General features: G+C 44.1%; 1 protein-coding gene across 1 annotated transcript in view; it reads right to left on the reverse strand.

Annotated features, from left to right (window-relative positions):
• FERMT3 (FERM domain containing kindlin 3) overlaps nucleotides 1–2690 on the reverse strand; it is a 69408-nt gene extending 66718 nt beyond the window's left edge. The window contains exon 1 of the mRNA XM_082269975.1: nucleotides 2198–2690. The gene's annotated coding sequence lies outside the window, so the exon portion shown is untranslated. The remainder of the gene's footprint in view (nucleotides 1–2197) is intronic.
• Between the last annotated feature and the right edge of the window lie 9549 nt (nucleotides 2691–12239).

The raw sequence follows: 12239 nt of genomic DNA on the forward strand, positions 1-12239 counted from the left end.
GACAAGATATACAAGATAAGAAGCTTCTCTAACCCTCATTAACCATTTCCACTCTAAAAAAAACCTTTAACTTCTGAATTGACTTCAATCCATTTTTCTGAAAGGGGAAGTTTCTCTAGTTCCAGAAATTTACCTAAATTTTGGCAAAGTGAAATCCTCCTAATTTTGGTCATCACTAATTTTAGGGGTTGAGTGATTTAATGAAACAATATTTCTAGATGTTGCATCATAGACAAGGGCCATTTCTAAGACTCTAAAAGACTGTGCAAGGGTATCTTACACACAGAGTGCATAGGTCAGGAGAGTATAATACACAGGTCAATAGACCGAGTAAAGCCCCGTACACACAAGTCGAAATTCGGCCGGGAATTTTCATCCGACGACCGATCTGCCAATTTTCGGCTTGTTAGTATGATGCTTCCCACAACCGACTCCGACTTTTCGGGCGAAAAAATTCTGGTGTGCAGGCTATAAAATGTTTATCCTCCGTCAAAACACATCTGATTTTCATGCAGTCAGTACAGATTTCGACAGGGAAAAATCTTATGAGCAAGACTGGGCATGCTCAGAGAAGAAAGAACACAAAGAAAGCAAACCAACACATGACATCACTTCTGAAGTAGAATTTTGTCGGTCAACAAAATTCCAGTGCAGTCTAGGCACATTCCAACCAACAAAACACAACTCTGGACAAATGACGGACGACCGGTCGGGGGAAATTAGTTGCGTGTGTACTGGGCTTAAATCACCAATTCCCCCCCCCCCCCCATCTGCACCCTGCAGTAGAGGTCCCCCTCCCACCCATGTACAGCTCCCACCCCTCCCTAGACCCACTAACCAGACCTCAGACTTCAGATAAAGCAGAAATTCAGAGGAAGTCCTCCCTTCAGATGAGTCATGTGATAGAGCCAAAAGGTATCTAAGGTGAGCCTCCCTCAGTTCTGAACTGCAGCTGCCTGTATGACCTGCCACAGAAGTGCCAGTGCAAGAGGCAATGTAAAACTGCTAAAAACTTTAAAAAATATTGGGCTATCATCAGCTCAGAACCCCAGCCCCCCCTACAAGAGATGCAAGACTTGTGCCCAACGTGTCAAGCCCTAGCAGCGCCCATGTTGTGGATGGTATGGGAGGTTTGAACCCCCTTATCTTCCCATGCATTTACATCCCAGATCTGTGCACAAGCTGTGAACTCAAAATGTAAACCTGTTTGGGATAAACACTCAGAATGAAATAAAAAATGTGTTTTATTCTGCCATCACTCTTTCATATTTCTTTGTTTCTATGTCTTGTTCTGGGTTGAATTTTCAAAATTTGGTAGACTGGTTTGGTAATATACACATCAGTTGGAGGGATGCTTCATAATAAATCACCAATAGCATGTTTCTAATAATATAGGAGTAATATCTAGTGATAATACAATAGCGTTGCATCTCTAGTCTCTTGCAGAAGGAAGTACGGAAAGAAAAAATATTTTTAAAAAGTAATTTTTATGTAGGCCTTTTTATAGTCCAGACTGCAATGGAAGGCCATGAAAGCTAATTTGTAGTGGATGGGATCTAGTTGTTAGACATTAATGATATAGAAATAATTTCAAGGGTTAGTTGAATTGCTGTGAATGGGGAGGTAAATTGGCGCTGCCAGATGTAGTGTCACAATCAGTAAAAATAGTGAATCAGGTGTGGTATGTCATATAAAAATTGAATATAATAAACCAATGGCTAAAACCAGTATATGGTGCAATATACAAATACACAGTATGTCATTTACCTGCCCATTCACTACATTTATGAATATAGCTTCACACTATATTTTGAGGTAGGCAGCAGCCATTTTTCACTTTATCCATTAGCGTGGAATTTCCAATTCTAAACAGTTGAATTGCTGTAACTTACTTTTTTCAAGTTGCAATTCTAAGTATTTAATTTCCAGTATCCTGCTACTGCGGAAATTATTTACTTTTAGGCAATTACATTACACATGTGATATTTGGGGAGTTTAAAACTAGTTCTAGAGTTCACGTCTTTAGACCTCTTATCCGACTTTCATACACGCCCTCTAACAGCTCATGGTACCCATGCATGGCAATGTCTGTCCTGGTCTCATTATCAGAAATCTAACAAACTGAAATGTTCTTACATTGATAAAAGCAGTCTTATTACATGACCATACATTAAAATAAAATGAAAACTTAGCTTACCTTTTTGTTCTCTTCGGAAATATTTTTAGTGTCTTTTCAGTTCCTCTGTTTAACCGACTTTCTGAAGAAGTTTGCAGACTCAGAGATCTATCAGTGACATTACCGTTCCCTTTATACACTGTCTCCTCCCTTCTTTCCGGTCTCAGTGGGCCCGCTGTTTCCCTCTTCTATCTTGTAGCTGCTTTCTATCATTCATTTCTTTTCATCCTTTTTATTTGTCTTGTGTTTCATTCTTGTGCCCCTGCCATGTTTCTTCCTTACATATGTTCTGTTCTGTGTGTCGTATTCACCCTCATATGTGCATTTCCTGTGTGGTTTTCTGTTTTTTCACCTTTCCCCAAAGCCTTCCTCTTTGTGATCTCTTTAAAATGTTTTCACCTATTTCACTTGCTTCTTAACCTTGCTTGATATTGCCTGGTGCCTCCTCAGGACCTCATAGCCTATTTGTCTTCAGAGTGACTCTCTTCAGCACAGCAGTGTTCTCTGGTCTTCAGAGGTCTCCTCCGCTTTTATCGCCAGTACAATTTTTCCCACACCCCAGTTATTTCCAGTGTGCTGCGTTGCTCTGCTCGCCTCAGCTATTGCTGTGTGATAAAAACACTGAACCCACACCAAATTTGTCTTCTTCCTCCTTCAGTTTCCTCTCTTAGCAGCACTTCTCCTTTACAAAAGCCATTACTGTTCAACTGAAATACAGTCTCTGATGGCCTGTGTACTACAAACAGTAGACCATTCTATTTCGGACGGTTAGGTGTATCCTGGTGATACAAGTCACCCCTCGGAAATGTTTCCATCACCTCTACAAGAAAGTCTCTTCCTTTTCATCCAGCTTTTATGATTGCGCAGATTGTTTATCCACTTCAGCTCCGGAAGGTTTTACCCCCTTAATGACCAGGCCTGGTTTTGTGATTCGGCACTGCGTTACTTTAACCTGTTTACGACCGCCCGCCGGAAATGTACTGTGGCAGGCAGCAGCTCCCAGTCAAATCGCCATACATGTATGGCGCTCGCCCTCGGGAGTCTAGGGGGCAAGCGCGTGCCGCCGCCGGGGCGCTCCCACCCCCCACTCGTCAGCGGGGGAAGCCAATGCGTGTGTCAGGCGGCTCCGATTGCCGCCCGACACCCACGATCTTTCCCCGCTGAGAGAGGACAGTCGGCTGTTGTAAACACAGCCAACCCTCCTTCTCCCTGGGATGATCACAGAGACCATGTGATCCTACTATATAGGGAGAGAGAAGGGCAACAAAAATAATTAGGGGAATGGAGGACATCAGCTATGAGGAAAGACTACAAGCACTGAACTTATTCTTTCTGGCGAAGAGACGATTGAGGGGGGGATATGATATCAATGTACAAATATTGTACTGGAAACCCTAGCATATGGAAAAACCTATTCAAAGAAAGGAAATACAATAAGACACGTGGCCACTCACTAAAACTAGAGGAAAGGCGGTTTAACCTTAAAATATGCAGGGGGTTCTTCACTGTGAGAGCAGTAAGGATGTGGAATTCTCTTCCGCAAACAGTCGTATCAGCAGGGAGCATCGATAGTTTCAAAAAACTATTAGATGGGCACCTTAAAGACCACAACATACAGGGGTATACAATGTGTGGTTAACAGTAGACACACACACACATCATAGGTTGAACTGGATGGACTGATGTCTTTTTTCAACCTCACTAACTATGTAACATGTCTCTATGGTCATCTCTCAGAAGCCATGCCCCCCCCCCCCCCACAGTTAGAATCACTTCCCTAGGCTCACATTTAACCCCTTGATCATCCACAGGGTTAACCCCATCCCTACAAGAAAACAACAAGAGAAGGGCGCACTGACCTTGTGCATTACCACTTAAAAGTTTATTAAAATCAAAGAAGGGTCGCGAACAATATACTCACAAACGTAGTATATGAACAAGCATATAGGAAATGGGCACCGCTTGCTTCCAGGACACTTCTCTACTGCTGGATAGCGTGATTGGCATCCTCAAAACCTGATGTGGCTTACGCATTTCGAGGGAGGACCCTCTTCCTCAGAGCCAAAATCGCCACTGCATATTTTTAGCACTGATTACTGTAGTAATGTCACTGGTACCCCCAAAATTGTAGCAGCATTGCCCCCAATGATTGCAGAGTGCCAGCCACATCATTGCCCCCAATGATTGCAGAGTGCCAGCCACAGCATTGCCCCCAATGATTGCAGAGTGCCAGCCACAGCATTGCCCCCAATGATTGCAGAATGCCAGCCACAGCATTGCCCCCAATGATTGCAGAGTGCCAGTCACAGCATTGCCCCCAATGATTGCAGAGTGCCAGCCACAGCATTGCCCCCAATGATTGCAGAGTGCCAGCCACAGCATTGCCCCCAATGATTGCAGAGTGCCAGCCACAGCATTGCCCCCAATCATTGCAGAGTGCCAGCCACAGCATTGCCCCCAATTGCAGAGTGCCAGCCACAGCATTGCCCCCAATTGCAGTATGACAGTATTTAAATGTAATTGATTGTCAGTGAAGAGACAAGAAGACTCACTTTCACTTCTCTCTCTCTGTCTTCACCGGCGCTCAGGTGGTCACTGGTCACACACGTCGACTCGTGGGCATCAGACTTTCTGAGACTGTCCTGTCAGAGCAGGCACAGCAGGTCACACAGCCAGGTCACAGCAGGTCAGGTCAGGTCAGGTGACTCTCACTCACTCCGATTCCCGGCCACAGCGCTGCCTCTCCCGCCTCCTCTCCAGTCACGCACGCTGACGAGGCTCCTCTCTCCTCCGCGGGCCGCAGCTCCGCCCCTTGCTGAGCTGACTGACATCAGCAGCAGCCAGCAGGGAATCGGGAATCCCCGGCCCGCCCCGCCCCCTGCAGCTGTCGGAAGGGCAGCAGAGGACAGAGGCCGAGTACGGAGAGAGGAGGGAGCCAGAGCAGGCCGACGGGCGGGCGGATCAGCGCCGCACTCATGCGCTGCTAAGGCAAATAGAATTGTGATATGCAGGATTCCAGCGGGGGGGGGGGGGGCACTCGCCCTCCCTTGCCCTGCCTTGCGGACGACCATGTTTTGGTGGTATTTAATCACCTCTGCGGTTTTTAGATTTTGCGCTATAAAAAAAAAAGACAATTTGGAAAAAAAACACAATATTTTTTACTTTCTGTTATAAAACATTCCCAATAAAAAAATCAGTTTAGGCCAATTTGTATTCTGCTACATATTTTTGGTAAAAAAAAATCCCAAAAAACATATTTTAATTGGCTATAGCGTTTAAAATCTAGATTTTTGGAATAGATTTTTGGACTTTTTAATTTTTTTTTATTAGTAATGGCGGCGATCAGTGATTTTTAGCAGCACTGTGACATTTTTTTTGCAATAAACGTTTATTAGATAAAATCACACATGAAAACAATCAGAATATTGTGTAAATTGTTTTTTTTTTTCACAATAAACTTTTTTTTAGGAAAAAGTGCATATGAAAACAATCAGACAGTGACAGTAATCAGTGCTAAATAATATGCACTGTTACTGTATAAATGCCACTGGCAGGGGAGGGGTTTATACTGGGGGTGATCAAGGGGTTAAGTGTAAGTCTAAATGTGCTTACTAACTGTGGAGGGGGGGGGGGGCTCTGTGAAAGGCACACAGAGATCGTTGTTTCAGCTTAGCTGAGACACACAATCTCACTCTGCCTGTCTGACAGGGGAGCTGCCTGCTTTGTTTACATAGGCAGGTGGCTCTCCTGTCAGTTTCCCCTGAAGATTGCGGGAGGCCGGCGGTGATCAAGCTTGCTCCTCCCCCTGTCTGGCTGATTAGACACAACGGGAGCACGGCACGCGCATGCCGCAGAGACCGCGTGCACAAAATCACGTAGATCTACGTGATTATGTGCAGCCGAGCCTGCCTGCCACAGTAAATCTGCGTGGAGCGGTTGGCAAGTGGTTCAAGAAATATCCTATATCATAAATATGTAATGTAATTTACTCTAGATTATGTTTTACCTTTATGTATAATGGCTATTAGTCTGTATATTAGTATGTGTAAGGCAAGAACAGTACTTCCCTTATACTGACACAATATGGCTTATATACATTCACCAGTCACTTTATTAGGTACACCTTGCTAGTATCGGGTTGGAACCCCTTTTGCCTTCAGAACTGCCCTAATTCTTCATGGCGTAGATTCAACAAGGTGTTGGAAACATTCCTCAGAGATTTTGGCCGACTGCAGATTTGTCGGCTGCACATCCATGATCCATGATGCCAATCGCCCTTTCCACCACATCCCAAAGATGGTCTATTAGATTGAGATCTGGTGAGTGTGGAGGCCATTGGAGTACAGTGACCTCTTTGCATGTTCAAGAAACCAGTTTGAAATGATTTGAGCTTTGTGACATGGTGCATTATCCTGCTGGAAGGAGCCATCAGAAGATGGGTACACTGTAGTCATAAAGGGATGGACATGGTCAGCAACAATACTCAGGTAGTTTGTGACATTTAAATGATGCTCAGTTAGGCTACTAAGGGCCCCAAAGTATGCCAAGAAAATATCTCCCACACCATTACATCACCAAAAGCCTGAACTGTTGATACAAGGAAGGATGGATCCATGCTTATATCTGTACTTTCCTAGAGTAGAATTTTTTTCTCCTACTTCCACTTTTACTTCACTACATTTTTTCGATGATTTCAATACTTCTACTCCAACATTTTTTTTTTGTGCTGCATAGTTACTTGTTACTATTATAAAAATTACCACTGCCAGAACAGTAGATGGCAGATTTCATGAAGCTCAAAACATGTGTATTATCAGCGCATACGAAAATAAATGCTACTGTATGTATAAATAAAAGCTGCATTTGAAATAATAAAAAACAATATAATGCTCAAACTTTTGACTTCTTTCTTTAACAACTACATAACACAGTACTTGTACTTTTACTTTCAGTACTTGAGTAGCAAAATTTTTAAAATAACTACTTGCAATACTTAAGTACAAAAAATGCTGAATACTTTAGTACTTCTACTCAAGTCACTTTTTGATAGAGCACTTCCACTTCTACTCAAGTCACTTTTTGATCGAGCACTTGTACTTTTACTCAAGTACGGGTTTCGAATACTTTATACAACTCTGGTGGCACCTAGTGTAGTCTTCTGCTGCTGTAGCTCATCTGCTTCAATTGTTGATGTTTTGTGCATTCAGAGATTATATTCTGCATACCTTGGTTGTAACAAGTGGTTATTTGAGTTAGTGCCGGTTCACACTAGGGCGACCTGTGAGGCGACCTGGTCGCCTCACAGGTCGCCGCAGGTCGCCTCCCATAGGGAAGCTACGGACCCGTTCTAATAGGAGCGACACAAGTCGCTCCGACCTAGAAAAAGGGTCCGGAGCTTCTTTGGGGCAACCAGGAGGCGACCGCCATAGACTTCAATGTTATGAAGTCCGTGGCGGCCGCTCCGAGGTCGCGGCGCTGCTCGCACCGAGACCTCGGAGGTCGCCACCTAAAGTAGCGTCGCGGTAGAGTGAGGTCTTACTGTTGCTTTCCTTTCATCTCAAACCAGTCTGCCCATTCTCCTCTAACCTTTGACATCAACAAGGCATTTTCCTCCACACAACTGCCACTCACTGGATATTTTCTCTTTTTCGGATACTTCTCAATAAAACCTTGAGATGGTTGTGCATGAAAATCCCAGTAGATCAGCAGATTTTGAAATACTAAGACCAGCCCATCTGGCAGCAACAACCATGCCACGTTCAATATCATCTAAATCCCCTTTCTTCCCTGAACACATCATACCCGCTGTGAAATACAAATGCACGCCACACTTTTCACATATTTATTTGTAAAAAAATTAAAAACCATTTATAATTTTCCTTCCACTTCACAATTATGCGCCACTTTGTGTTGGTCTATCACCTAAAATCCCAATGAAATACATTACATTTTTGGTTGTAACATGACAAAATTAAAGTTAGCTAAATAGCTTGTTACAATGACATGGGACATGTTCCAGAATCTGCAACCTCTGCCCCTCATCCCCCTCCCTGTGACAGCAAGCCGTGGATCCTCCCACTGCACCTTCTGTTACTATTTGAAAACAAGGTGGCCACTTCATTTATCCACAGTTTCCTGTGCATGGACGCCTACAATACTGCCAGCCACTGTGACTGACGGCTTGTCCTTTTTACTGAGCTGCGAGGGCAATGGTGAGCACAAGTTCTGCAGTGGGCCCCCTTCCTGCCATCTTGGGGCCTCCCCACGGTGGTGGAATGCCAGGCCATTCGCAAGTGTGACCTTTGCGATCCTATAAGTTCACCCTCTGGTGTCATTCGTTTTTATTTTTTGGTATTTTAATTGTATTATTTTTTATCATTTTATTTAATTTTTTTACAATGTCACTGACTATGACTCTGTCCTTTCAGAAAAGGAAGGAGCTGGTAAATTACATATTTACTGGCCCCTTCCTAGTTCTCTATTGTGACACATCCCCTGCAGCGCCCGCTGGAGAAGGGAGGAAGGAAGCCGGCAGCACAGTAGGGGGAAGGGGGGACCAGGGGAGCACACAGGGGCCCAGAGACAGCAAAACACAAGTGAACTAGATAGGAGGAGTGGTGGGAGCAGCATACGGAGGAACCAATCTCCTTAATTTTCTTCCTGCAGCTACAGGAGGAAAACAGGAGGACAGTGATTTCTCTACATGCTGCACCCCCCGCTGCCCCTCCTACAGGGCCCTCTGGAGCATGGGGCCCGGTTGCAATTGCGACCCCTGCAACCCCTGTAGTTACGCCCCTGGCCACTGTACTGCCTGTTTGCCTTTCCTTGCATCGATGGGCTCACATGTCATGGCTGCAGTTTGTAGTGTCAAGGCTGATCGATTACCGTATGTCCAGCTAGCTTGTTCCTATTTGCCAAAGGGATAAGACAACTTCCTGTTTTTTTGGGTCACATTGATGCCTTGCCATCCACTATGTATTATATCACAATTGTGTGAGTGTTAATGTAACCAGAACTATTGTTACTAAATTTTGTAAATCTTCCACAAATGGCAACAGCAGATATGTTCTAATATTGAGGTTTGAACTGAGACTGCTGAATGCTGGCAAATGCAGTCAGAGTAAAAGGGGCCATTATTTTCACTGAAAGAAAGAACTACTAGACCCAACAGTATCTGGGAGCAGGAGGAGAAAAACAAAGGGGGGTATAAATGGAAATGCCAGATAAAGAGCCGGAGGAGTTGGAGATTGCCACTAACTAGAGGAGAGCTGTTGAGAAGGGAGAAGTGCTGTTTGCAGGTCCGCTGTTGCAAATAGTGGGTGGGCTGATACTTTACTGAGAGCTTCAGAGTCCCTTTGCTGGACTGAGCTGGTCAGAGTTTTACATTGCTGCGGTTCTTACCTGCCAACTCATTGCTGCGAGATTCTGCCTATGTTGCAACACCTGTGGATCCCCCGGAGGAATAAGTGAGGCATGCTACCATTGCAGCCTATACCCTCCTTCCCGCCAGACAACTGAAGGACACTTAAAGAAGAGTCTCTCCAACGACTCGGCCTGTTGCTCAGGGACAATGGTGAGAGGATCTTCGACTCACAGTTATTCTGGTTACTGACATTGACTATACTATTCCTATTTCAAGGAACTTGTGCTTCACTTTCAGTATACACAATAGCCCTAAAGGCTTTGCTGTGTTGCTGGACTAGGCCCAAACCGCCCCTCCCCTCTGCCTTACTATCTAACTCATTTCTGTAGTGTCTTAAAGGGTCCCACACTACCTTCAAGCATATCCCATGGGGTGCAGGACTATAAATACTTACACCTATATGCATATCACATACATGCACACCAACGTCTTCAAGGGCCCCAACATAGCTGGGAAAAGATTAACTTTAAGCACTGTATTCAGTTTACTTGCTCCCAAGGGCAGATCTGGATATGAACTTGGGTCTTTGACTGTAGGCATAGGCTTAGCCCCTCATTGCGAGAGCTCCTAATGACAAGCCTATATTCTGAATTGGTGACTATGCCACTTGCTGTGGCTCATCTAATGAGCAGAGCTACAGTTTATTCTGTTGGAGTACAGTGCATGTTAGGATTTAAAATCACTGAAAGGAACCCTGTATACATTGTGTACCTGGTTATATTCTCCATTGTTAAGCTTCATCTTGATTGACCTTAATTTGTCAATATACTCTGCTACTTACTAATCAGTTGCAATTATAATCTTTGTGCGTCCTTGAAGTGCATAGAAAGTATCACTTTACATTGGTTGATAAGGTATAACCGGTAGTGTCAGTGAGGTTAAGGCCTAGAATAGGGCTGTAATAGGAGTAGAAAACCCAATTTAACCAGCAGCTTCTATGGGGGTGGTGCTACACTAGTGTAATAGAAAATCGTCTTTCAGCTGCATGTAAGCTCTCTGTGTGTCTTTGAATGCACTGCCTGCTTGTATATGTATCATATCTAATTGCTATGCAGCTCTTACCTGCACTAGCACTAGACTGACAGATCCAGGGAATGTGGGATACATTGTTTCTTCACAGGAAGTGTCAGCTCTTAGACTACAGACAGAGGTCATGCATTAACCTATGTAGCATTCCTCATGTTTCCACATAAATAGAAACTTCTGACACAGGAATGTGAAAATTTACTCTAGTATAGGCTGCATGTACAACAAATGACACCATGAAATAACATTATAAATGCACAGCTTATGCAGGTGAAAATCACAAGATGCAGGTAGGAAGGTTTTTATTGCATTTAAGCACACTACAAGATACCTTAAAGTGTTTGTTACCCCAACACTTCATATTCCTGATATGTGCCTGCTGTTCTCTCGTCTCGCTATGCTGGGAACTCAACCTGCTCTCCTCCAATGACCACACTTGTCCTAACCCCCCCCCCCTCTGCTGCACAGCCATTAACTGGCAAGCTCGGTGTACTGTTGCTTTTCCTCCCCCCAGCTCTTATGCAGATGAGATCAGAGGGAATGTGATAATTTATAAAAAAATAGGAAAAAAGGTATTTATCATTTTTTTTATATATCTATACAAAATATTTTGCCTTTCATTTCTATTTTAAACGGAATGGGTTGTTTTAAAAGGTATTTGTTTACAATCATTATTAAGATTATTAAGCTAGCTATACACAGCTAATTTTCTTTTTTATTTAGTCTGTGGTAGAATGAGAGAAATCAACTGAATCTCCTATTCTCTATAAACAGCATAGATGATGGAATCCCCACTACCAGGTTTTGCATTCAGCAGTCACAGCACCTGCAGCTGTCTGAATCTGATAGGATGCAGTCACTGTTTGGCCAAAAATTTTCCACTTGGCTGAGTCACTTTTTTAATTGATTTCTGTCAAGCCAGACAATGCTTACAGGGCCACCCATGGCTTGAATTTCCAACCAGCCATCTATGGCCATTGTGTGCTGTTGGATGAATTGGGCAACCCAGGGCCACTGATAGAAATCATGGGGCCCCGTACAGCCTACCTGACAGGGCCCCCTTTAGCCCCACCCTCAACCCCACTCCTGGCCCCGCACCTGGCCCCTCCCCAGACCCCCCCTTGAAAAAATAATCGCATGTAAAAATTGGACAGGTCGACCTATTACTTGGGTACAATCAGTCTGCCCATAGATTGTTCAAATCTTAGCCGGTCCCTGCTAACCTGGGCAAGATTCTAAGCCTCTATGGCTGGCTTAACTAACACTGACATCGATAGTGACACCAATACAATGATCAGCTAAATTACTGTATAGTGTACACTATATTAATGGCAATGGCTGGGTTAACATCAAGGGTCAATAAAGGGGTTAACTGTGTGTCTAACAGGTGTCATGTGTGTACCCTGTGCTGCTTATACTAACAGATCTGGCTGTTTTTTCTCTCTGCTTTGCAGGAAGAAGAAATAGCCAGATTGCTGATCTGTGTACGGAGCCCTGTGTTTGTAAGCACAGGACTTTGTGCTGTGATTGGCTACAGCTGATCAGCATGTCTTGAGAGTGAAAACACTCTTCTTAAAAGTGTTCAGAGGCCAGTCACCACCTCCCCATCAAGCC

The sequence above is a fragment of the Pelophylax lessonae genome, assembly GCF_965119305.1.
Source record: "Pelophylax lessonae genome assembly, chromosome: 10".
In the NCBI taxonomy this organism is placed as follows: domain Eukaryota; kingdom Metazoa; phylum Chordata; class Amphibia; order Anura; family Ranidae; genus Pelophylax; species Pelophylax lessonae.